A 24,020-nucleotide genomic window follows, 5' to 3' on the forward strand; every position below is an offset into this window, starting at 1 on the left:
TTTTCTTTTTCATTGTGTTTTAAATGGTGTAAAATAGATGTTATATATATACATATTATACTACATACACATATACATATAAATTTAGTTTTAACATCTAAAAGTCAGATTGCAGGTTTTGTTCCCTTTTATAGATCAGAAAACAGTTTATAAACCAACAAAATTAACAAATCCTAACAGTTCTTCAAGTGTTTAGTTATATAATCTATATATTTATTTACTAAATAATTTAATTAGGTTTAATATTTAATTTTAAGAGGAACATAACAGTTTATTTAAAAAAAAATATTAGCCCTTCAATCTCTTATAATTAAAATAATAGAGAAATAAGTAAAAATGAGAGAGAGAGAGAGTTAAGAGAGGAGAAAATTAAGGGATTTTAATTAAAAGTACTTGGCTAATGTCAATCTTGCCCTTTTAATCTAAAAAATGATCAAGGGCCAAGATTAGTTCACTTAGTTCACTCTCAAGAAGTTTTTCACTCATGATCCTAATCCTATATATATATATATATATATATATTCCAGCTTATACAACGTAAATTATATACAAAATTAAAAAAATTTGGGCCTCTGAAGAGTTTGGGCCCCGTGCCGTCGCCCACCCCACACCCCCTCAAAGACGGCCTTGTGAAGTACGCTTAACTAAAGATGATAAAAGAAACCAAAAGACTCAAAAACAAAATTCTTTATATTAAATCACCAACAAAAAAACAGACAATTAAACAATCTTTAACCCTAACTTATACTAAACATAAGAAGAGATAATATGAGACAACATAATAAATAATGAACGATAAAATACATATAAACTTTTTAAATTTCAACTCAGAAATAATCATGGATCAATGTATGTCACTAAACTTTAGTTACTTAGGTAAGCATAACAATATCTATATCTATATTTCTATATCTATCTACATACTAAACAATAAATAAAACTATTGAGTATACATGTTACTTTGTCACACCCTTATTTTATCATTCTCTCTCCTATTAAATGGTAACAAAACCATATTTTTTCTATCTTTTTTCTTATATTAAACTAGAGGGTAGGCCCGTGCGATGCACGGCATAACCAACAGTTAGTGTCCTTCATTTTGTTGTGCGTTCGGGGAAAATGTTTATGTATGGATAAAAGATAATTAGCCAAAAGACAGTGTAAGAGAAGCCATACAAAACGTGATAAGAGCTTGTACCATAAGCCGGCCACACAAAATTTAAGGCGTGCATAGCACAGGAAACTTTGTTTGCGGAATCTGTTTAAGAACAAACATGTATGCCAAGTCTAAAAACATACATTACAGGAAAAAAAACTTAAAGGAGTTCATAAAGCTTCCGGTTTTATTCAATAATTCACGAAATCTTCTGCCGCTAATGCATGGCCATGTAGTCGACGTTCCCCTTAGTAGTTTCTTGTCTACAACAGGTTAAAGGAAGTAAACATAAGCAACGGCTATGAGCTAGTCAAATCAAATATCTATATGCTTATAGGCAAAATATATACCTTTCACCTGTAGCGCTACCCACAGAACCATCTGAATAAGAACCTTCATAAGTAGGGCTGGGAAATAAAAAAAGGAAATGTTAGGCAGACCTTTAACTTGGATGATGTATATATTAGTAGCTCATATGCCATTATTTTGTATTAAAAATTTGATAGAATGTAACTTCGTTCAAGTAGTGACATAGCGACAAATATTCAATTTTGAACATTTACTTAAACACAACACAAATGGATATGATGTCTAAAACGTATATGCTTATAGGCTAAATACATACCTTTCACCTGGAGCGCTACCCACAGAACCATCTGAATCAGAACCTTCATAAGTAGGGCTGTGAAAGAAAGAAAGGAAATGTTAGGCAGAACTTTAACTTGGATGATGTATATATTAGTAGTTCATATTCCATTATTTTGTACTAAAAACTTGATAGAATGTAACTCCGTTCAAGTAAATTCCCATTTATGAACTGCAGTTCAAGCTCGTTGAAGTTCAATTCATTCCATTTAGCTATTTGGCATGTATAAATAGGGAAAAAAAAAGCATAACTAATGATTTAACTTAAATATCCAAACGAACAAAAAAGCATAAACAAATTCACTACAAATTTCATCATAATCGACATAAAGAAAGGTAACCTTACGGAATGTGGGAATCTAGTGGTAATGCCCGCGCGTTGCCGACTTGCCGCGGGTAAGTTCCATTACAATTCATTTCAACACTAAAGCGATGGGCTCGTATGCGTTCTCAAATCGAAAAAGCACATATCAAAACCAATGGTGTCATTGTACTTGTTTATAGTTAGTCATAAAGAAATAAACATGATGTTTGTATCATATAATATTCAATTTTGAACATTTACTTAAACACAACACAAATGGATATGTAGTTATGTGGTTCATGGAATTTGGTAAGTCAAAAGTATATATAGAAACTTACATGTACTTTCTGATTGTTTCTTTGAGCTTAACCGGTGTTGGTATTGTCATCACCCCTTTACCCTTCCTAGTCATGGGAGTAGGAGTGGTAGATCCAACGGATTGACAATTGGTTTCGTCTGGGAGCACACGTTTGCAGTTGAAGCTCTCAAAGGCCCCATGAGGTAGTATGTGGATGTATCAACTTGGATGGTTCGGGTGGTGCCCACAAGTGAGTGTAAGCAGTTTGGGAGCGTTGAGATGCTACCGTTAGAGTTCTGTATCATGACTGGAGTGAAGCTATCCTGGATGCTTTCGGAATAAACGGTGTAGATATGCGAGAGACCCGATTCCACATTGAGTATAGACTGAGCAGTGGTGCTTGTTAGAATCTGTGCAGTGTCATCGAAGCACACGATGACCGCATTTGCCGTGGAATCGAGCACATCAAGTTCAAGATGGAACCTGTTGAATGTTTTTTTTTTCAGATGTGAAAGTGTATAAAGGCATTTGCCAACGCACATAACTATAGAATACCAAAACTGAACCTTGCTCGGGGAAACATAACTGGGTTTTCACAGCCAGCACACCACAGCTCCCCGTGATCACGCGATACCCTTTCATGCATTTTCCTCCTCCACACATAAGTCGGAACCACTCTTCGCTATTACGTACGCCTTTAATCACCACACGACAATTGAACTCAGCATTCTGCATGGATTAGAAGAAACACATTTAATGTATGGATAATAATAATGCCGGGGGAAACAATCAAAATTATAGAAAGTGTTAATACTGTGTGTTTCTTATTTTCTCGACCATGGTGTAATATTTCTTCAAGAGTCGCCAAACTTTCTGAACAGTTAGCAACAGCAGTGGTTTTCTTCATGTTGGCAGGTGTCTTCTGATATTCAGTCACAGGTTGCATAATGAAAGGGAGGATGCTTGAATGTGGTTGTGTATTTATAGAGACATGATAAGTTGGCTCTTGAGATGACATGTGGCAGTTTTCATTTTAATGAAAGTTTAAATGCAAAAATGTTATAGGATCTGAATATGAGAAGTCATCAGGTGTAAAGTTGCTCACACATCTAATTGCATTAATGACAACAAATAATAATAATAATAATAATAATAATAATAATAATAATAATAATAATAATAATAATAATAATAATAATAATAATAATAATAATAATAATAATAATAATAATAATAATAATAATAAATGATGATAGCATATATTTTGATGTTATGGAATCTGAATATGAGAAGTCTATATATATATATATATAAATCTAGGGTGAAGTTATTTTAAAAAAGACCAAAAGTGTGAGAAAGGTAAGAAAAAATCTTAACCATTAGATCTAAATTAATTGAAAAGGGTATAATTGTAAATGCATTAACAAATTCAAATATGGTAATCCTTGATTTAAGGATTTGGAGAGAGAAAATCCTTGATTTAAGGACTTATAACCGTCCATAAATATAACACCATTCAGAGCATGTTCATACATGGTGTTTTAAATATAACACCATTCAGAAAATATAACACCATTCAGCACAAATATAACACCATTCAGCACAAAAGAACACCATTCACACAAAAATAACATCATTCAACACAAACATAACACCATTCAGCACAAAAAAACACCATTCACACAAAAATAACATCATTCAGCAAAAAAGATAACACCATTCAGCACAAAAAAACACCATTCACACAAAAAATAACACCATTCAGCAGAAAAATAACACCATTCAGCACAAAAAAAAACACCATTCAGTAGTAAATAAAATAAACACCCTTCAGTACAAGAATATAACACCATTCAGTAAAAGAAATATAACACCATTCAGAAAAAGAAAAAAAACATTCAGAAAAGAAAAAAACACCATTAAGAAAAGAAAAATAACACCATTCAGAAAAGAAAAAAAAACACCGTTAAGAAAGGAAAATAACACCATTAATGAAAAGAAAAATAACACCATTCAGAGAAGAAAATAACACCATTCAGAAAAGAAAAAGAAAACACCATTAAGAAAAAGAAAATAACACCATTAATGAAAAGAAAAATAACACCATTCAATAATCCTTATATCTCTGTATCATCTTCTTCTTCTCCGCTGCCGGCACCACCACTGCCGGTCCGCCACCGCCGTCATCGAACACAACCACCCGACAGTAAAATCTCATGGTTCCCAGCCGCCGCCGTCGTCGAACCCAACCACCCGCCGTCGTCGAACCCAACCACTGCCGGTCCGCCACCGCCGTCGTCGACCACCACTGCCGGTCCGCTTCCGATTGATGTTTGATCTTCCGATTCGTGGTGGTCTTAGAGTTGTGCTGTTGGATCTTCCGATTGGAATGTCTCCTGCGGATCCTTCTCGTAGAGGTTGAAATGGGCCACAACTATTTCCGTCTAATGCTATCTACGTTTTCTGTTTGCAGGGATTCTGTTCTGAATATGGAAGAAGAAAGAGAGAGAAAGAGAGAAATTAGGAACCTATGATAGAGAGAGAACGAAATTGCAGGGATTTTGATTTACAAAATGAAGATAAAAAGACACAATTGCCCCTAGATATTTCAATTCAATCCAAATTAATAAAAATATTTTACATTTTGGTCCCTATTGATCTCAACCATTAGATCAAAAGATCTAATGGCTGAGATTCTTTCTTACCTTTCTCACACTTTGGGCCTTTTTTATAGGATCCTAACTCTATAAATCGATATTATTAAATAAAATGGATGAGTTAATTGGTTAAAATATTATTTGAAAATCGTTTGGTAATAATTGTAAACAATTATATTGATAATAATAATAATAATAATAATAATAATAATAATAATAATAATAATAATAATAATAATAATAATAATAATAATAATAATAAATCTAATATTTTTAGGCATAATCTGTGGCAATCTAATCTCAACACATTTAGCAACCTACAGAACATTAAGCAAGTATATAAAACTAATATTTTTAGGCATAATTAGCATCATTCTATATACATATCCCCTATATGCAGATAATATATATATACACGCACATATTTATATATGCATACCAAGGGAAAACCAAACTCATATAATCCATAACCGGTTAGAGCCACCAATGAAACTGCAAATAATGGACTCATGAATCTGAAATCGTAAAAACCAAAACATTTCCAACCAATTAAATTCTGAATGGTAAAAGATAGAATGTGTAACATGATTCAAAACTAACCGTGTGATATTACGCCAAAGTCCACTAAAACCAAGCACAATTTGAAGAGTTGAAGCAACAATAAGAGCTCCTTGAGTCCTTCTCATAATCCTCTAAAATTTCTATATAATCATCAACATGTGGGAGTGAATTGGATGTAATATTAAACGAAACACTATAAGTTTCATAAAAGGTTGATGTGTAAGTGTGTAACCACCTCTTGAGGATCCACGATGTCGCTATATTGACCAGCCAAAATGATTGAAATAGTAGTAGGCACGAAAGTGTATGACCCCCCCCCCCCCCCAACGACAGCTGGCAACCGTGTCCCAAAATGTGTTTGTGTCAATGTGTCAAACCAGCAACAAACAATAGTCTTTGAATCATCGTTGCTTTTTCTTCCTAAAATAGACAAATAAACCAACCAACCCATGTATCTAAATTAAATCAACAAACAAAAAACTAAGAAATAAAAAAGAATATGAGTTTTCAAAATTTAGTGGAAACCGGAAAGACTTACATTCCCACCACCCGTGGCACATATATAGCTGTTGCGCTGTCGTTATTGGCAGACTACGTGGATAGTTGGTCGTCGGAGGGTACACGCATAATACTCAACGTGGCACGTATATAAAATAATATGATATAATGACACAATTTCAATAATATGAAGAATGATTACCTGACCACAATAATTCCTAGAATTAACATCAGCACCATTATCAAGCAATAATGTCCAAGTAATTAAACTGTTAATATCCAAGTAATTAAGCTGTAATTAAGCCAAGTAATTAAGCTATTAATCTAACCTTTGGATTTATCGACAAGGAATAGAGAATCGCTCGGAACTTTGGTGAGCATATCTTCGGAGCTAGTATTGGATGTCCATGTCGATTTCGAAACCGAAGAATGATTACCTGACCACAATAATTCCTAGAATTAACATCAGCTCCATTATCAAGCAGCAATGCAACAATCTAAAACCACAAAACACCAAAAAAAAAAAAAAACAGCATAAACACCAAATTCAACAATTAAACAAAAAATCAATAGGTGAAAAACGATAAATTCATACATCATTATGGCCTTTAGCAGCGGCAAAGTGAAGAGGCGAATTCAATCCACCAAAAGTGGAGTATTTCGCAAGACAAGGGTTACAATCGAGCAACATCTTCGCCTCAACGAAGTCTCCATCTCTAGCAGCCGATAGCAACCATTCACCGGAGGCTGAACATCCAAAGGAGTTCTCCATTTTCACAGATTATTAGCGAATTTTGTGAAGAATTGTGGATCGGAAAGCAGATGGTGATATATAGGTGAAATGTGTGCGATTGGAAATTAGGCCAACTGTGAGTGTGTTGAAGACGAAATTTGGGGAATTTGTGGAGGATAATTAGATGATGACAAATTGGTGATTTCCGTGAAAATTCATTGAGAAGGGGTTTGTTTGTGGATGATCGATTCCACAGCTTCAGAGGTTGAGAGTCGATGGCTTTCTCCACAGCTTCCCTAATTTCCATGTTCAAAACCCTAATTAAAAGGAATAAGGTGGATGGAGGCGGACTTATGATTTTGTAATATATTATTTTAATCAATATTATTTTAAGTACTGCATTTAAAACATCATAAATGTTGATTTTAAAACAGAACATGTAACTAAATTTTAGATTAACTCATAATTCAGAAATGTGCTTTTTCTAATAACTGATATAACTAACCTGTTTTAACAGAACAATACAGATATTATAACTAATTTAAAACTGAAATGTGAATTATAATTGGTTAGTTTAAAATCATAAACGCCCATCCCCACCAGTTGATGTCGATTTGCTGTATATAAACCACTTTCTATGTGGAATTAGAAAAGAAAAAATAAATCATTAGGTAATTCATTTTAATGGTCTAAATTGTGAGTATGTAAACGCAAAAAGACATAATGAAGGGATTCATTATCAAACTCTCTTTGTGAATATGCCAGTTGGTGGCCAGCCAACCAAGATTAGAAAAGTAGTGTATGAAAAGTCAACATTTCAAGAATTTCCAACCGGTCAAGGAGGGTGGGTGGCAAGTTTATGTTTATTTTTCTCCTTATTTTGAATAAACATTTTATATAATCATACGTAATCACCATCAATTATCATCGGTTAATAATCCTTAAACACCAACCACTATTAATTTAGTGGAGTGAGAGAGAGAAAGAAGAACCCATCTTAAAACAACCACAAATTTTGGTTTTAAAATAGAACTGACTAGAGAAAATTGATACTGAATTGAACCAAAATGAGGCCTTTTAGTACCTGGAATCGACGTCACCTCCAGCAAAGCTGGAATCATTTTAGATTGAGAGGGTTTAGCTTAATACCTGGAAACGTTGGATTTACGGGGTTTGACTTTTACGTAAGGGTTTTGGATTTTAGGTCATACTAGGATATAGATCTGGTCGACAGAACTGTTTGACCTGCCGAGTGTGCGATAATAGGGATTAGCCTCCCCGACGTAACCTACCCATGGACCTACCATGTGTGAAGACACTATCCATACATTCTCCCCACCCACCCCGTTTACCTCGCTAAACTACCCCTATTATTTTGTTCGTTATAGGTCATCCTTTTCCGGAACGTTGTGGAGATTACGTCTATTAGAACCAAGAACAGCTGGTATCTTTTCGCGTGTTCCAGTAGCAGGTGTCATAAGGGGCTGACAAGAGAGGACGGTTACTTCATTTGCAAGGCGTGTGAATCAGACCCTCCAGCTTGATTCATGTACGTACTATGATCATGGTTCTTTTGAAAGCTTTAATTGCAAGAATGTTCTTCCAGACAGAGATGGTTGTGGGTGCGTTGGTTCTTCAACACCTCCTTCGCTCCCTAATAAAGACAATGGGGTAGTGTCGATACCGACACCAGTTAAGCACATTGAAACGACCATAAGGTATATCTCGGTTTATCATTGATTTTGACTTCAAAATAGTTTTGGTAGTTTGCTTCATAGGAGATGTTTCGCCTAGCTTTTTTTAAGCAAGCTTATAGCTTTTTTAAATCGTCTAGAAAAGTTCCCGTTCTTTCCTTCGCAGGACTACTTATACAGATTCGGATTCAGAAGAGAACGTTGGCGATGATCCACATGAAAGGTACACCGTTTGGACACAAACATACACCTTTAGATTTCACTTTTATAGTGTTAAATAAACGAATATCATGACACATATATTCGTATTCGTTCCCTTAATTGAGTGAAAACAAATTATTCATATTCATTTGTTTATTAAATAAACAAGCATAAGAAAACTTTCCTCTGTAACAAAAATATATATATTCCGCCCAATGGTCCACCGTACCTTTTTATTAATTTACAAGCCTATTGGTAGGTGTTTTGTCTGCCTATGTTATATTTTCAATATTTCATTACTAAATGTCAAATTTTTAATATGGAGACTAGCTATCCTTTAGCATTAACTCATGTATCACAGTGTATATAAATGACATGCACCGTTGAAACCTTCTTGTAATACCAAAGTCCATTTAACAGTTTCATTTGACTTTATTCTTAGTTAGGCTCCATACATTAGATAAAAAAATGCATAACCTACCACTTTTTAACGGTCTTGCTTTTGTTAATTCACTGCAGGCAGTCGACTGGTGATGGGATTGGGGATGAGAGTGCCATGCGTTAACTAAAGTTCGGTCCATGTGTTATCCAATAAGACAGGGAGGCGTGCGACAGCTACTACGTTTTTCCATTTATGTTTCATGTTTTTTTATTTTGGAAGACATCTTTTCCCCCTTTTTTTTGGCACACGAGTTATGCTAACAGAACAAATTACGATCCATGGTTTAATAAAGTTTTAGCATGCCTCTTTATATGCGTCTTTGTCTTGCATACACTGCTACTACAGATTACTTACTTTGCTTTTTGGGTTATTATATCTCAACAATTATTATGTGGTTTTACTTTGTTTGATATAATTAAGTTGTTAACATGTTAGTTACAACCCTTCCCCCTGTATTGTTTAACCCGTTATAGCGTGGTCTCAAAAGGCAAAATAAAGACAATAACTATTATGTTAGTTACAACCCTTCCCCCTGTCGTTCCAGAAAAAAACAATAACTATTATGCATGTCGTGCATCGCACGGGTGTTCTCCCTAGTGTATATTAGTTATTAATGTTAATATTAATATTAAAAGAAATTTATTAAATAATTATAAATAAAATTTATGAGGTTGAAGTAAAGAATGCCATGTGGTATTATTTGGAGCCTTTTATTATAAGTTAGATAATATCATTAATATTAATGAATTGATGGAGAAAATGTCATGTGTGATTATGCTTATCCATTTGAAGAAGTAATAAAATCAAAGGTTTTAAAATTATAGATAATTTATATATTTTTTAATTATAAATTAGAATTAGATATTAATTAATTAATAATATCATTAATATTAATGAATTGATGGAGAAAATGCCATGTGGCATTATTGAGAATCTTTTATTAGAATTAGACTAGCGGTAAGACTCGTGTGCAAACACGGGTCGTTTTTAGAGAAAAGAAAAGATCCATATTAGATTTCTCTTTTTCCATTATAGCTTATTTTATCATCACCAGCAGACACACACATTCGGCGGGGATCTGCTATATATATTACAATGGATGAAAGCCCGATGCTTGTTACATTAAGTTGGTGGGTTTCATTAACATTACCTACCCTATCTACCTCTACCTGGTGTATACAAAATATTGTTGTATCAATTCATAAATAACCTATCTTACTAACACCAGCTGCGTTACGAAGATAAGTTGTAGAAATGATGTTTCCCTATTGTATATCTGTGGTACACGATGGTGATAGGCGTTACGGCCTATGTCAGGCTTTGCTTTCAGTTACATAATGTTCCTAGGTTGTAGCCATCCAAAAAGCGGTTCCTAGTGTCATCATTCTTCACGCGCATGACTTGATTCTGCAGCATTAAGGAAAAAGAAACCTTAATATTAAGCAAACATCAATGTCTTAAGAACGCAGCTGTCAACAACTACAGTTGAAACAACAAATCTGGTCTTCATAGTTCACACACGAACCTACACAATTCATTCATGCCTTTCATCAAGTAATCATTTACAACTTGTCCATTCTCTCTAACTTCTATTCTAAGCCTCATCACTGATTTATAATCACTTTTTTTAAACCAAGGCTGAATGCCACAACATGATAGTAAACACTTGATATCATCATACGGTAAGATAAAACGGTTTTAAATGCTTTGACCGGGCATATACTCTCTTGAATTTGCTTATTTAATAAGGAATAAGCACTAAAAAAAGCAAATCCTAAACACCACACTAAGACAGTGAGTACTTATACCTTGCTTTTGAGCCAACTTATTAGAATTCAGTCGAGTATTATTGCAAGCATCTTCCTCACAAATTGCTTCAGATAATTCCAATTGCTCATTAATGTCAACATTTATTTTTCTTGTGCAATTGAGTAGTCTGCGAAATCTTTATCCTGGTTGTACTTACAAATAGTTCATAAAAAGAACCAAAAATAACAGGTTAAGATAACAGGATTACACCTATCCCACTAATTACAAGTCGTTTGAATAACTTTGTACGACTTGGTTAACATTATTCGAATATTAGTCGTACTTTACGAATGATCCGAATAATTTTGCACCGCTTTTTATCACCAACATCACAATCAAAACCATCAATTATCTGACAAACACAAAATCCCCAAATTACAAACCTCAAAATCCTAAGACTTTCAACAATAACCGCCAAATTATCTCTCGTTTTCGTCATTTCGATATAAATTTTACTAAAAACAGACATGACCTAAAGATTAAGTCATTTCCAGCATTTTGCAAGTAACACAAACACATCCAGAAGTCAGCATTTTTAACCAAAGGCAATCTTTGTACTCAAGTTTTGCTACCTGTAATTATCATTGGCTTATTTCATTAATAATTTTATTAATAACTGATAATACAGGTGAATGAAACCGCATCTGTACACTGTGGTTTCTACAGCGAAGACGGAGGCTTTACAATATCAGATGAAGACAAAAGTTACATACCAATATTGGTGTAGTTTTCCATGTTTTGTGGGCTTGATGACTCGACCTTATCAGTCAATTGTGGTTCAGATGTCCTTGAACCGGGAGAAACTGAACCAGAGCTTTGTTCGTCTACCAACTCAGCTTGTTTGCTTCTGGAAGGTTCATCAATAGAAGATTCCGGTGAGCTAGCCGATAAACTGTCATCCAGTCTAAAATGAAATCAAATCAGTTACTAACACTAACCAGACATTAAAATCAATATAACTCGGATGTTTGATATTTTAGAATCAGACTCAGGGTCAGATTCATCCACCTCGATGATCTCATATTCTAGCCAGGTAGCACTCTTTTAGTGGTTTAAAAGTCTGTTTGACCAAAGTCAAACAAGTGTTTTAACGCAACAGTGGTTTCAACCACTGTTTTCTCCACAAAACACTGTTTTAACCCTACAGTGGTTTCAAACAGCTGTTTTCATCCATCTGTTTGACCCAACAATGGTTTCAAAAGTGGTTTCAAAACACTGTTTAAAACTGTTTTAACCCTACAGTGGTTTCAAACAGTTGTTTTCATCCATCTGTTTGACCCATTAGTGGTTTCAAAATACTGTTTTAACCCAACAGTGGTTTCAAACACTGTTTTATTTCTAACATCTGTTTTATAACCCAAAATACTGTGTTTCTAACATTTGAGTTGAACTAAACCAACCCTTACCAGAATACGCCACTTGAATCTGCCGAAACTTCCACTTAGCATTCCCCAAAAACTTCGGATTCGTCGTCCATTTATCTGAATGTTTTGACTATCTTTGATCAACGCATTGCTACTTAACAAATTGTTACAAATTAAAAGAAAACTTCAACCATAGATCAAATTTGCATCAAATTATGAATCATAACACACTTGTGGCTGCCGTAGCCTTGGCTTCGGGAATAGTTCACCTGAAAAATCATAACATAATCATAATCATAACCCTCAACAAATAAAATTTAGTTTAAGTTAAACAGGGGGTTAAATAATATAAATGATATAATTATATGATACGTGAAAAACTGTAATCACCGCCAATCTTTTTTCATCGGTGTTCATGCCAAATAAAGTTGACCGTAACAAAAAATGATCCATCAATTTCCTTATTTTCCTAATCTTGGACTACTGTAAACAAATCCATCAATTTCCGTAAGAAACTTTGTTGTTCACATCATTGATTTATCCATTATAATTAATCAAATAAATAACAGATTGTGGTGTATGCATATGATTATACATCAGTACCAACTGATTTGATCAAAGCATAAAATTTAAGTTCATTAAATTGAAGATCTTCATCATCAGATGTGAAGACACGCTACTTCTGTAAGAACCTGATGGTAAAAAGTTCGGAGTGTCAAAGAATGCGTTATTTTCTTCATGCGGCTCTTCTTCTACATCATCTCCCCTATCATTATCATCCTCTGATTCACCTGGGTTTGCATCGGATAACAAAAAAAGAAAATTACAAGAAGAAAGGTTCTTTGGTGTCACTTTGAAATTAATCATGTAAAAGATTGTTCAAATAATCAAATCTTTGTAATATTAATAACTATTTAACCTATTGAACAAAAGTGGGACACCACTTTGTCTAAAATAGATTAAACAAAAAAAGAAATAATATGAAAGAAAGTTTATTAAATATAAAGGTAAAAGAAAGTGTTTATAATGCTTCTCCGATAGATATTTTAGTATACATACATGCCAAGTAACCCGATAATAAGATTAACGTCAAATGGTATACCTTTCTATTGTCTTCAATATAAGATCTGTAGGAATTAGGTTCACCTTTTGTAAAAAATAATTACAAAATATATAATAACGAGACTCTCGTTATTCGTAGGAAATATCATAGTACAATACCAGTTGCAATAACTAAATAAAAAGAATATAAAATATAATTATATATACCAATCTTGATTCAAGCCGCATCTCTGGTGGGTCCTTCACGCGCACTTGATAGCATCCTAAACTCGAGTATTCATCATCTTGAGTCTTGAAAAATACTCCTTGATTCCAACAAAGAGCACACTAAAATGTTGACGATTTTGGTTGAGGCACGTGTTCAACACGCTTCCCTTAAAACAGATTTCGCGCCTCTACTAAAGACAACGCGTCTGTCTCCCAGGGTACAACAGCCGAAGCAGTCTGTACTGCCGGAGATGGCTCACAGGCCCAAGGTTACATCCGGTAATTGTAGTGTTTGAACTCATGTGGTGGTAAACAATTAGAGAGTACTCATCTCTCTAGTTGGTCTTCAAGTGTTCATCCTACTTCTAGTATTCTTCATGTATCAAGCAATATCATATTCTTGTTGTTACAAAAGAAAGCATATAGCCTACTATTTGTACAAGACTTAAGGATTAGAGAAAGGTTTCACTTAATTAGTCACTTAATTACTCACTTAATTAGAGACTTAAAAACTCTAATAAAACTAATTAAATGTCATTAAGAACTTCTACTCAAGAGTTTCTCTTTTATTTACCACATGAAGATTCTAATTAATATTTATAATTTCATTAAATTATAAATATATTAAATATCCATTCACCAAATTTCCAACAATCCCCCACATGAATGGAGATCGTTCAAAACACTTAAAATTTCCAATGTAACCTCGACAGTTGAGTTTTGCATACGATAGGTAGGTGTTACCCTTTGAACCTTCGCTCATGAAATGCACTTAGCCCACTAGCTCTGAGTAGATCTCGATGTCTTTGAACTCATCCCCCGTTTGTGTAGACGACAATACACTTCACACAAGACTCTCCCTAGCCGGGTCATCTCCTCATAGTCGTGTCCAATAATGGTCTTGGAACACTTTCCTGGTTCTGCGAGAGCTCTAGGAATTGTGCCCCCAATTCCATTCGAAGCAACCCTACTTCTCTCTAACATAGGTGATTCTCCTTAGATCATTAAAAGCATTGTGGTTATCGTGATTTATCGAAATCATTTACCACATATTATGCTTAGCCTCACTTTTGTCACTGAATATCATAGGAATAGACTAGGACGTATTTAAACACCCTTTTATACTTTGGGGGTATGTATAACCATATATACTAGCTTGTGCATATCATTTATGCCCCCACAGTGACCACCTTTAGGCATATGAGTTAGTTGTCCTATTGAACTTAGATATTGGGATCTCCAGTCAACTAAGTTAGGCGTCCTTCACATACCCTTTTTCCATGGGCTTCAATCTCATTCCACAACTTAATCTCTAATAAACCCTCAGGTTGTTGGATCTATAACATTAACAAATAACTTTGCGTATTTGAGATCAATTGTCATGATGTGTTCTTAACTCGTAAGTCAATTTTGCCTATTGTCAACTTCTAAGACTATAACCTCAGTGGCCATCTGAATCTGGTTATAATATATGTCTTTGTAAGATACGCTTCTCATTTAAGGCAAACACATCTCCATTATACACTACGACCTTTGTGTCCTCCACATAGTCGTCTGTTTGCAATGTTAGACTGGATTACAAAATCCTTATTGCCAAACTTTTATGATACAAATGCAAGACGCCCCCACATTTAAGTATTATAGGATATCATCCAGATGGGGTAATGAAAACCATTTCTACATACCCTTATAGGGTTGTTTCTAAATGGATCCTCCCCCACATTTCTTGCCATTTGATCAATATTTCCGTAACACCACTTATGGCGACATTTATACACATATGATTGAACAAGATCAACCTCATTGTATCAGTGGATTTAACTCATACTGCATTAGCTTGCAAAAGCTTCTGAGCTAACCAAAGCAACACATGCCATTGTCATAAGTTTGTCACCAACTTAGAATAATTCTAATTTAACATCTAGAATAAGCTTAGACAATGAGTTCTCCTCATTAGCTTTTCAAACAAACTCTTCAAAAGTTACATGTCTTTTCCTTATAATGAATGAAAAATTCTCCCTTAATTTTGTCTGTACACAAATTCTTTTTGTGTTCATACACATTTGAATGTTTAGAGTTAATTAGTCTCCTTCAAGACCCATAATTAACCAAGTACTAGTCTAGCATGCTTTAGACTACTGTAGGATCGTGTAGATGTTAGAGCTTTTGAGATCGTTGATACTTGTGCTGGATTGGTTTAATAGTAGTTAGTAGCAAATTAGAATGTACAAGGGCTTGTTTTGTAATTCTCTAATACTAATGTTCCTGACCTAGTGTAGATAAGATTCCAGCAAATTTATAAATTTGCTGGCAGATCAGGAACACCCTATAAATAGTCCAAGCCATGTAACCAACTCAAGCTTTTGGCTCTTGAATGAATATTGGTGTTGTTACTTTCTCTTGTTGATCTAGTGCTCAAATCTGATATCCAAGGTTGTTTATTGCTATATCTTATTGTTTGGATTCAATACAACACTGGTTGTATTCATTAATCCATTAGCTTCCCTTCATCTTTGATATTTCTTAACTTTTCATATCTCAAACACCTAATCAATAGGTGTTATGGGTTAAAACAACCAACCACTGTGATCCGGATACGTTTTGGGATCTACAGTAGATGACCCGAATGAGTCGTTCAGAGGAGTTATAATCTGTTTCAGGTGCGGAAAACAAGAAACAGACTTAGACACAGCTTGTTCTTCACTTTAAACACTGATTTGATTGATATAACACTAATTACAATCAAACGTCACACCGGCAGCACTTCGGTATGGAATTCAGAAAACTTCACAACTAATTTCGCTTGAGCCACATATCACCTATTTATACTGATCTGATTCCGCTTGAACATGCTCAAGCGGAATCACCATACAAGCTAAATCACACACTAACCTACTCAAGCGGAATTAACATGTTTCTGATTTCGCTTGAACAGATTCAAGCGGAATCACATGCAAATCCACTTTCAAGCGAAATCACATATATAAACTCCTATTTTCTCGATCTTCGTGCCCTGATCTAATCTATCTAGTACAAGACTCGATACAAGACGAAGTCGACATATGCATGCACTAACAGACTCCCCTTCAGATGTTGACGAGTCTTACATGTCGAGTCTTTGCAACTTCAGTCTTGATCCGTCTCTGGGCTTCACTCTTTCTATCTTCTCTTGCATGTCTTCAGACTCTCCCTAATAATGTGCTGGCATTCCTTAAGTTCATCAGCATCATCTTTATCAGGATCGTAATCTGGCTCATTTCCCAAGATCACCTAGCTCTATTCTTCAATTCAGAGTCCTCAGGTATCGGAACTTGGCTCTCTAAACATAAGCTTATTAGTATCAATCAGCCTGGCTCTACTAATGTTGTTCCAAGATCGTGTCCTGGCTCTCATCCAGCTTAGGATCATCACCTGGCTCAAACTTACACTTGCACAATCTCTACCTCAAAGTAAATTTCACACATTTAAAATATAGGTGAGATGCATGCACTAACTCAGACTTCCCTTTAAAATTAACTCCATAATCTTGATGAACCATTTGTAAAAATGATTAACACATTTGATTTTCAAACACATACTCTCCCTCACATAAATGTCATCATGTTTAGCACTTGGAACTTTGAAAATCAGCTTTTCAACACCAGTTGTCAAAAATCTTTTTGTATTATTCAAAAGTTTATTGCTAAAACACACTAAAAATCTTTTTGGATTTTTTTGATTATAAAGCAATGCAGTAAAGAAATATTTACAGACAATATTTTTGTGAGTTTGTCTAAGAGGATCATATCAGTTTATGAGACAAATCACCAACATCGTTAAACTTCATTTCATTTTAAGTTATAAACAATTCACCTAGATTGTCAGTATATTGGTCCACTTAAATTTTCACACAAAGTTCAACTGTTCCGAGATACGATATAAATGTTTTAAGCACTTAAACTTATTAGCGTGTCCCACTACTTGAATATACTCCCGTATCCAGATCCCAATATTCAGTCTTACAGGTGAGTATACCACAAATGATATCTGTAAAGGGGTTAGATGCGAAACCGTGAGAGCTCAGGTCAGAACTTCCGTTCAGCAGAAAGATGACGGTTCGACTTTAGGTGTGTCCCCTTTAGAGGATCTTTTCTTCCACAACAATGATTATCAATTTTATTGTTTCATCATTTTGCTGAGGACGAGCTTATATTTCAAAGCTTTTGCAGAAAGTATTATACGGGGACTAAGTCAGAATTTCCATTCAGCAGAAGTCCCGGGATAATACCCCAGATATCACTGAGTATAAAGACCTAGTATCTCAGAAAGAGGGACCTTTCAAACAAGATTTCGGGGGTTACCCATATATCCAAGAAGTTGTTCCCCACGATATAAGCAAGTTTGAATTTTAGGTTTATATCTCATTACAATCTATTAAATGTGCAAAAACCTACTGGCATATCCGCAGTGAGATTGTTTATCACATTTTACTTTCCATTTCTTTAGCATGTTGTGACAGTCCACTGATGTACTATCATTTCCTCTTATATACAACAAAAGTCAATTTTGATTTTATCATGTTTTTGGCTTTTTCAAATTTTTCTAATGTTTTTGGATGTTCTGAAATTTTTACTCTCCCTAAAATGCAAACACATTTAAAAGAAATTTGAAAACAAACTGAGCTCTTGACCCACTTTGTAAAAACAAAATTTGAAAATAAACTATATAAGTAAAATGACAACCGATATCAAATCGCATCAATTCGCCATCCACTAGGCATAAACAATCAGAACTCCCCCTTTCTACAAACCATTTTCTCATTATGATTTCAAAACACTTAAGTTTGTTTTAATCAAAATGATTTTTCCGGAAATTTAGTTTGTTTTTACCATTTGTAGGGATTGGTTCATCATCTTGTTTATTTTTTAAACACTTGTAGTAAATCAAGTACAATTTAATGTCCCTGATTTACCAGTTGCAAGTATGCACCATCAAACCTCTGTACCACTTGTAAGACTTATCATTTTTACCACATGTAGGAATAAAACATCTACACAAACCATTTTACCAATCAAGATGCCGATTCTTGCTTCACTCTTACCAACCTGGAAGCTCCGGCATAGTCCATCACCTGTAAAATGTAACCAACTTTAAGATCTTTCACAAAATCTATCATAACAAGTATGATGCCGATTCCTGATCCACGATTACAAACTTGGGATCTTCGGCATGTCCTGATTTTCAAGGAAAGAGAATTTTCACCCAAGTCTTACCAACCTTGGTTGTTTTCAGCTCTTGTTCAGTAGGGTTATAAGTTGCTTTCTTGGTAGCGTAAAAATCTTTAACCCCTTTTACTTTCCCATCAATCATTTTCCCAAAAATTTTCTTAACATTCCCATTGAATACTTTCTCAATATCAAATTCCTTCTGATCAGAAAAGAATTGATTTGAGATCTCAACCTTACCAACTTTTTGCTTAATATTTTCAAACTTAAAAGATGGAATTTCAACATCATCTTCTGAAGACACAAATTTTTCTTCCTTAACCTCAATTTGTGGCTCCACTGATTTTGTGGAATCAGATTCATCGCCGACTTTTTCATCACCCTTCTTAACAACCCACACTTGGTTGTCTTTGGCTTTCTTTTTGTAAAAAAAAATTCTTTGAACTCTCACCAACTTCATAAGTCGAGTTTTCAAAAGTTTTGACCTCTTCAGTTGGTAGTTCAACATCAACAACCTTTTCTTTAAGTTTTTCAGATACTCCCTGTTTTGGTTTTGCCATTTGAGAACAAACTGATGCAATGTGACCAGTTTCATTGCATTTAAAACAGGTTCGAGTATCTTTTCTGTGAAAGACTCCAGTTCCTTTTCTCTTCATTTCAGCATGAAATTCCTTGTTTGATTGTCTCCAGAACGGTTTATTCTGTTCTTCTTCTGCACTTCCACCTGTGTTTGTTTTAGGAATTTTATCATTTTTATAATTTTCAGGTGGTGTAAAACCCAATCCTTTCTTTTTATAGCTACAATTATGGTTTGGTTTCTTTTGAAACCAGAACCAGAATTGTAACCCTTTTTCTTGTTTATCCATTGTTGAACTCTTGAAGTGTATTTTTTAGGTTTTCCAGTAAGATTTAAATCTTTTATTTAGAAATATTAATTTCTGTCATTTTGAAAACCTTTTTGATCATGTAAAAACAAACACTTCTTATAGGAAACTCTTTGTCAGAATATAACTTGTCAGAATCATTCAAGGTATATGCTACTTCGAACGTTTCATCATTCAAGTTTGATTTTGATAACAAAAATTCTTTACTGTAAGTCCTTTTATCCATCGGTTTTGAACTGTTGACTGACGAACTTGACCCTTCAGACTCAGACTTTGACTCAGACTCCTCATCAGTATCCAACACCAGATTGACCACCTTTTTGATTAACTTAGACTCATGATCAGTGTCAGATGAGGTGAACGTGACGTCAATGTTTTCTGGTAATTCATCAGTTGTTTCGGATTTTAGTTTTATATTGACTGCCTTTTGGACTTGCTCCTCATTTGGCTTTCTGGGAGAATAACCTTCCCAGATCAGAGGCGGACACTTGATATAGCTAACAGTCGGTTTCTTACCAGTATCCTTTTTCTTTGGCTTGTCATCTTGAAAAGCTTCCATACCTGCAACAGTTGGATAAATTCGATCAATAAGATAATCAGAACTAGAATAACTTTGTAACAAGCGTCTGATTCTCTCCTTCTCAATTTTCTCTGTTTCCAACTCTTGTTTCCATTTGGCACTTTCTTCGATGTAGAAGTTGATAGCTTTCTGCTTTGTCATCATCGTTGCATTCATCATTGTTAATGCATTTTCTCTTTCAGAGTTTGTCTTTTGAAGACCAATTACTGTTCTGTTCAAAACATCATAAGCTTCCTTCACGTAATTTAGATTGAACAGTAATTGTTCCTTCATTTTCACAAGCTCAGCCAACTTCTTATCTTTTGCTGCACATTCCTTGCATGGTTCAAAACAGTTTGTGCAAGGTTTGATGATTTCTACAATCTTTTCTACTTCGATAATTTTCTCCACTTCTACAACTTTTTCATTTTCTTCAACTACTCTTTTGATTGTTTGAAACACTTCTTTAGCAAATTGAACTTTATCATTAAAATCAGAATCTTCTTCTTGATCCATACTTTCACATTTCCTTTTTGTTTCAACAATCTCCTCAGCAACACTTTTAACTTCTTTATTTTGAACAATCTCTTCATTTTGAACAACACTATCAATATTCATTTGTTTTTGTTCTTTTGCTGCTCGTTTCTCCTTTAGTTAATACAAGCGATCTGCAAAATAGAAATGAAAACTTTCAGGAGAAAGATGAGATTTTGCAACATTAATATGTCTTTCTTCTTCATCGTCATTGCTGTCATCAGTCGGAGATTGATCAAACTCTACTGATTTATCAGAACACTCATCCGAAGAACCAGAATCAGATGGTGTTTGATCAAAGACAGCTTCTCTTTCTGAACTTTCTTCAGAACTCTGTGAACTTTCATCAAATGAACAGACTTTTCATCTTCATTCTCCACACTAACTCCAATAGATTTCATCCATTCGGTGAACATATCTGGTTCTTTCACAATCTTGGCAATGAAAGCTTTGAAATCTCCCTTTTCATCTGTAAACATATCCCAGCTAAAGCCTTCAGGTAGTCTTTCATCATCCTGAATGTTCCAGTTAAAGTTTTCTTGATTCCCCATACATGCTCTCTTTGAATCCTCTATCACTTTTCTACCATGAGCCACTTGTGGTTCTTGCTGTTGCTGTTGACCAACTTGTTGGTAAATGGCTTTCCGGTAGTTGTCATCTTTTCCGAACGGATTCTTCACATCACTAGCTTCTATGTTCTTGCATTCCCTCTTGAAATGACCTTTCTCCCTACATTTAAAACAAGTAACTTTAGATTTATCAAAACCTAAAGTAGACACATGTGCATCAAGGAAGTCATTTCTTCCAGTAATCAATTTGAAATTTTCAGCTCTTCGCAGGACACTAGCTAGACACCATTTGATGTCCGTGAGCTCCATCTCTTCAGCGTCTATCTGATCGTAATCCTCCTTTGCTAACATAGGATTCCCAATCCTCCCTGCAACCAACCCTTCATAGGATAATAGCACAGAACCAAGTAATGCCATGTGATCTTTCGCAACTTCTTTAGAGAAACTTTGACCATCAGGAAGATTCAAAGCAATGTTGCATTGTATCACATAACCATTTCCAGTTTTTGAGCTTTGAGAACTGAAACTTTCAGATGAACTCTTGGGATTAATACTCGGATATGAAGAGAATCCACTGCTTTTATTTGAATTCTGATCAACTTTTTCAGATGAATCTCCAGCACTAAATGCAGTTTGGATTTTCGGGCTTCTTTCAACTTCTGGACCACTGCCTTTGTTTTTGGATTTTTTGAAATTTTTACTCTCCCTAAAATGCAAACACATTTAAAAGAAATTTGAAAAACAAACTGAGCTCTTGACCCACTTTGTAAAAACAAAATTTGAAAATAAACTATACAAGTAAAATGACAACCGATATCAAATCGCATCAATTCGCCATCCACTAGGCATAAACAATCAGAACTCCCCCTTTCAACAAACTATTTTCTCTTTATGATTTCAAAACACTTAAGTTTGTTTTAATCAAAATGATGTTTCCGGAAAATTAGTTTGTTTTTACCATTTGTAGGGATTGGTTCATCATCTTGTTTATTTTTTAAACACTTGTAGTAAATCAAGTACAATTTAATGTCCCTGATTTACTAGTTGCAAGTATGCACCATCAAACCTCTGTACCACTTGTAAGACTTATCATTTTTACCACATGTAGGAATAAAACATCTACACAAACCATTTTACCAATCAAGATGCCGATTCCTGCTTCACTCTTACCAACCTGGAAGCTCCGGCATAGTCCATCACCTGTAAAATTTAACCAACTTTAAGATCTTTCACAAAATCTATCATAACAAGTATGATGCCGATTCCTGATCCACGATTACAAACTTGGGATCTCCGGCATGTCCTGATTTTCAAGGAAAGAGAAATTCCACCCAAGTCTTACCAACCTTGGTTGTTTTCAGCTCTTGTTCAGTAGGGTTATAAGTTGCTTTCTTGGTAGCGTAAAAATCTTTAACCCCTTTTACTTTCCCATCAATCATTTTCCCAAAAATTTTCTTAACATTCCCATTGAATACTTTCTCAATATCAAATTCCTTCTGATCAGAAAAGAATTGATTTGAGATCTCAACCTTACCAACTTTTTGCTTAATATTTTCAAACTTCAAAGATGGAATTTCAACATCATCTTCTGAAGGCACAAATTTTTCTTCCTTAACCTCAATTTGTGGCTCCACTGATTTTGTGGAATCAGATTCATCGCCGACTTTTTCATCACCCTTCTTAACAACCCACACTTGGTTGTCTTTGGCTTTCTTTTTGTAAAAATTTTTCTTTGAACTCTCACCAACTTCATAAGTCGAGTTTTCAAAAGTTTTGACCTCTTCAGTTGGTAGTTCAACATCAACAACCTTTTCTTTAAGTTTTTCAGATACTCCCTGTTTTGGTTTTTCCATTTGAGAATAAACTGATGCAATGTGACCAGTTTCATTGCATTTAAAACAGGTTCGAGTATCTTTTCTGTGAAAGACTCCGGTTCCTTTTCTCTTCTTTTCAGCAAGAAATTCCTGGTTTGATTGTCTCCAGAACGGTTTATTCTGTTCTTCTTCTGCACTTCCACCTGTGTTTGTTTTAGAAATTTTATCATTTTTTAATTTTCAGGTGGTGTAAAACCCAATCCTTTCTTTTTATAGCTACAATTATGGTTTGGTTTCTTTTGAAACCAGAACCAGAATTGTAACCCTTTTTCTTGTTTATCCGTTGTTGAACTCTTGAAGTGTATTTTTTAGGTTTTCCAGTAAGATTTAAATCTTTTATTTCAGAAATATTAATTTCTGTCATTTTGAAAACCTTTTTGATCATGTAAAAACGAACACTTCTTATTGGCAACTCTTTGTCAGAATATAACTTGTCAGAATCATTCAAGGTATTTGCTACTTCGAACGTTTCATCATTCAAGTTTGATTTTGATAACAAAAATTCTTTACTGTAAGTCCTTTTATCCATCGGTTTTGAACTGTTGACTGACGAACTTGACCCTTCAGACTCAAACTTTGACTCAGACTCCTCATCAGTATCCAACACCAGATTGACCACCTTTTTGATTAACTCAAACTCATGATCAGTGTCAGACGAGGTGAACGTGACGTCAATGTTTTCTCGTAATTCATCAGTTGTTTCGGATTTTAGTTTTATATTGACTGCCTTTTGGACTTGCTCCTCATTTGGCTTTCTGGGAGAAT

General features: G+C 34.6%; 2 long non-coding RNA genes across 4 annotated transcripts in view; both read right to left on the reverse strand.

Moving 5' to 3' along the window:
• Positions 1-1,178: 1,178 nt before the first annotated feature.
• Positions 1,179-2,568, reverse strand: LOC110896773. The gene is made up of 3 exons (XR_002568153.2): positions 2,444-2,568; positions 1,782-1,838; positions 1,179-1,419 (listed from the first exon to the last, which is right to left on the reverse strand). It is a non-coding gene; the product is annotated as an uncharacterized LOC110896773 (long non-coding RNA).
• Positions 2,569-10,225: 7,657 nt separating this feature from the next.
• Positions 10,226-24,020, reverse strand: part of LOC110895153 — a 37,246-nt gene continuing 23,451 nt past the window's right edge. The window contains exons 3-8 of one of the 3 annotated variants that reach the window (XR_004875204.1): positions 13,055-13,153; positions 12,554-12,631; positions 12,405-12,479; positions 11,712-11,902; positions 10,998-11,141; positions 10,226-10,596 (exon numbers count right to left, since the gene is read on the reverse strand). This is a non-coding gene — a long non-coding RNA (uncharacterized LOC110895153). Of the gene's footprint in view, positions 10,597-10,997; positions 11,142-11,330; positions 11,571-11,711; positions 11,903-12,404; positions 12,632-13,054; positions 13,154-24,020 lie in introns of those variants that run through there. The other 2 variants (XR_004875203.1, XR_002566924.2) reach the window with 2 other exon arrangements.

The sequence above is a fragment of the Helianthus annuus genome, chromosome 12, assembly GCF_002127325.2.
Source record: "Helianthus annuus cultivar XRQ/B chromosome 12, HanXRQr2.0-SUNRISE, whole genome shotgun sequence".
In the NCBI taxonomy this organism is placed as follows: domain Eukaryota; kingdom Viridiplantae; phylum Streptophyta; class Magnoliopsida; order Asterales; family Asteraceae; genus Helianthus; species Helianthus annuus.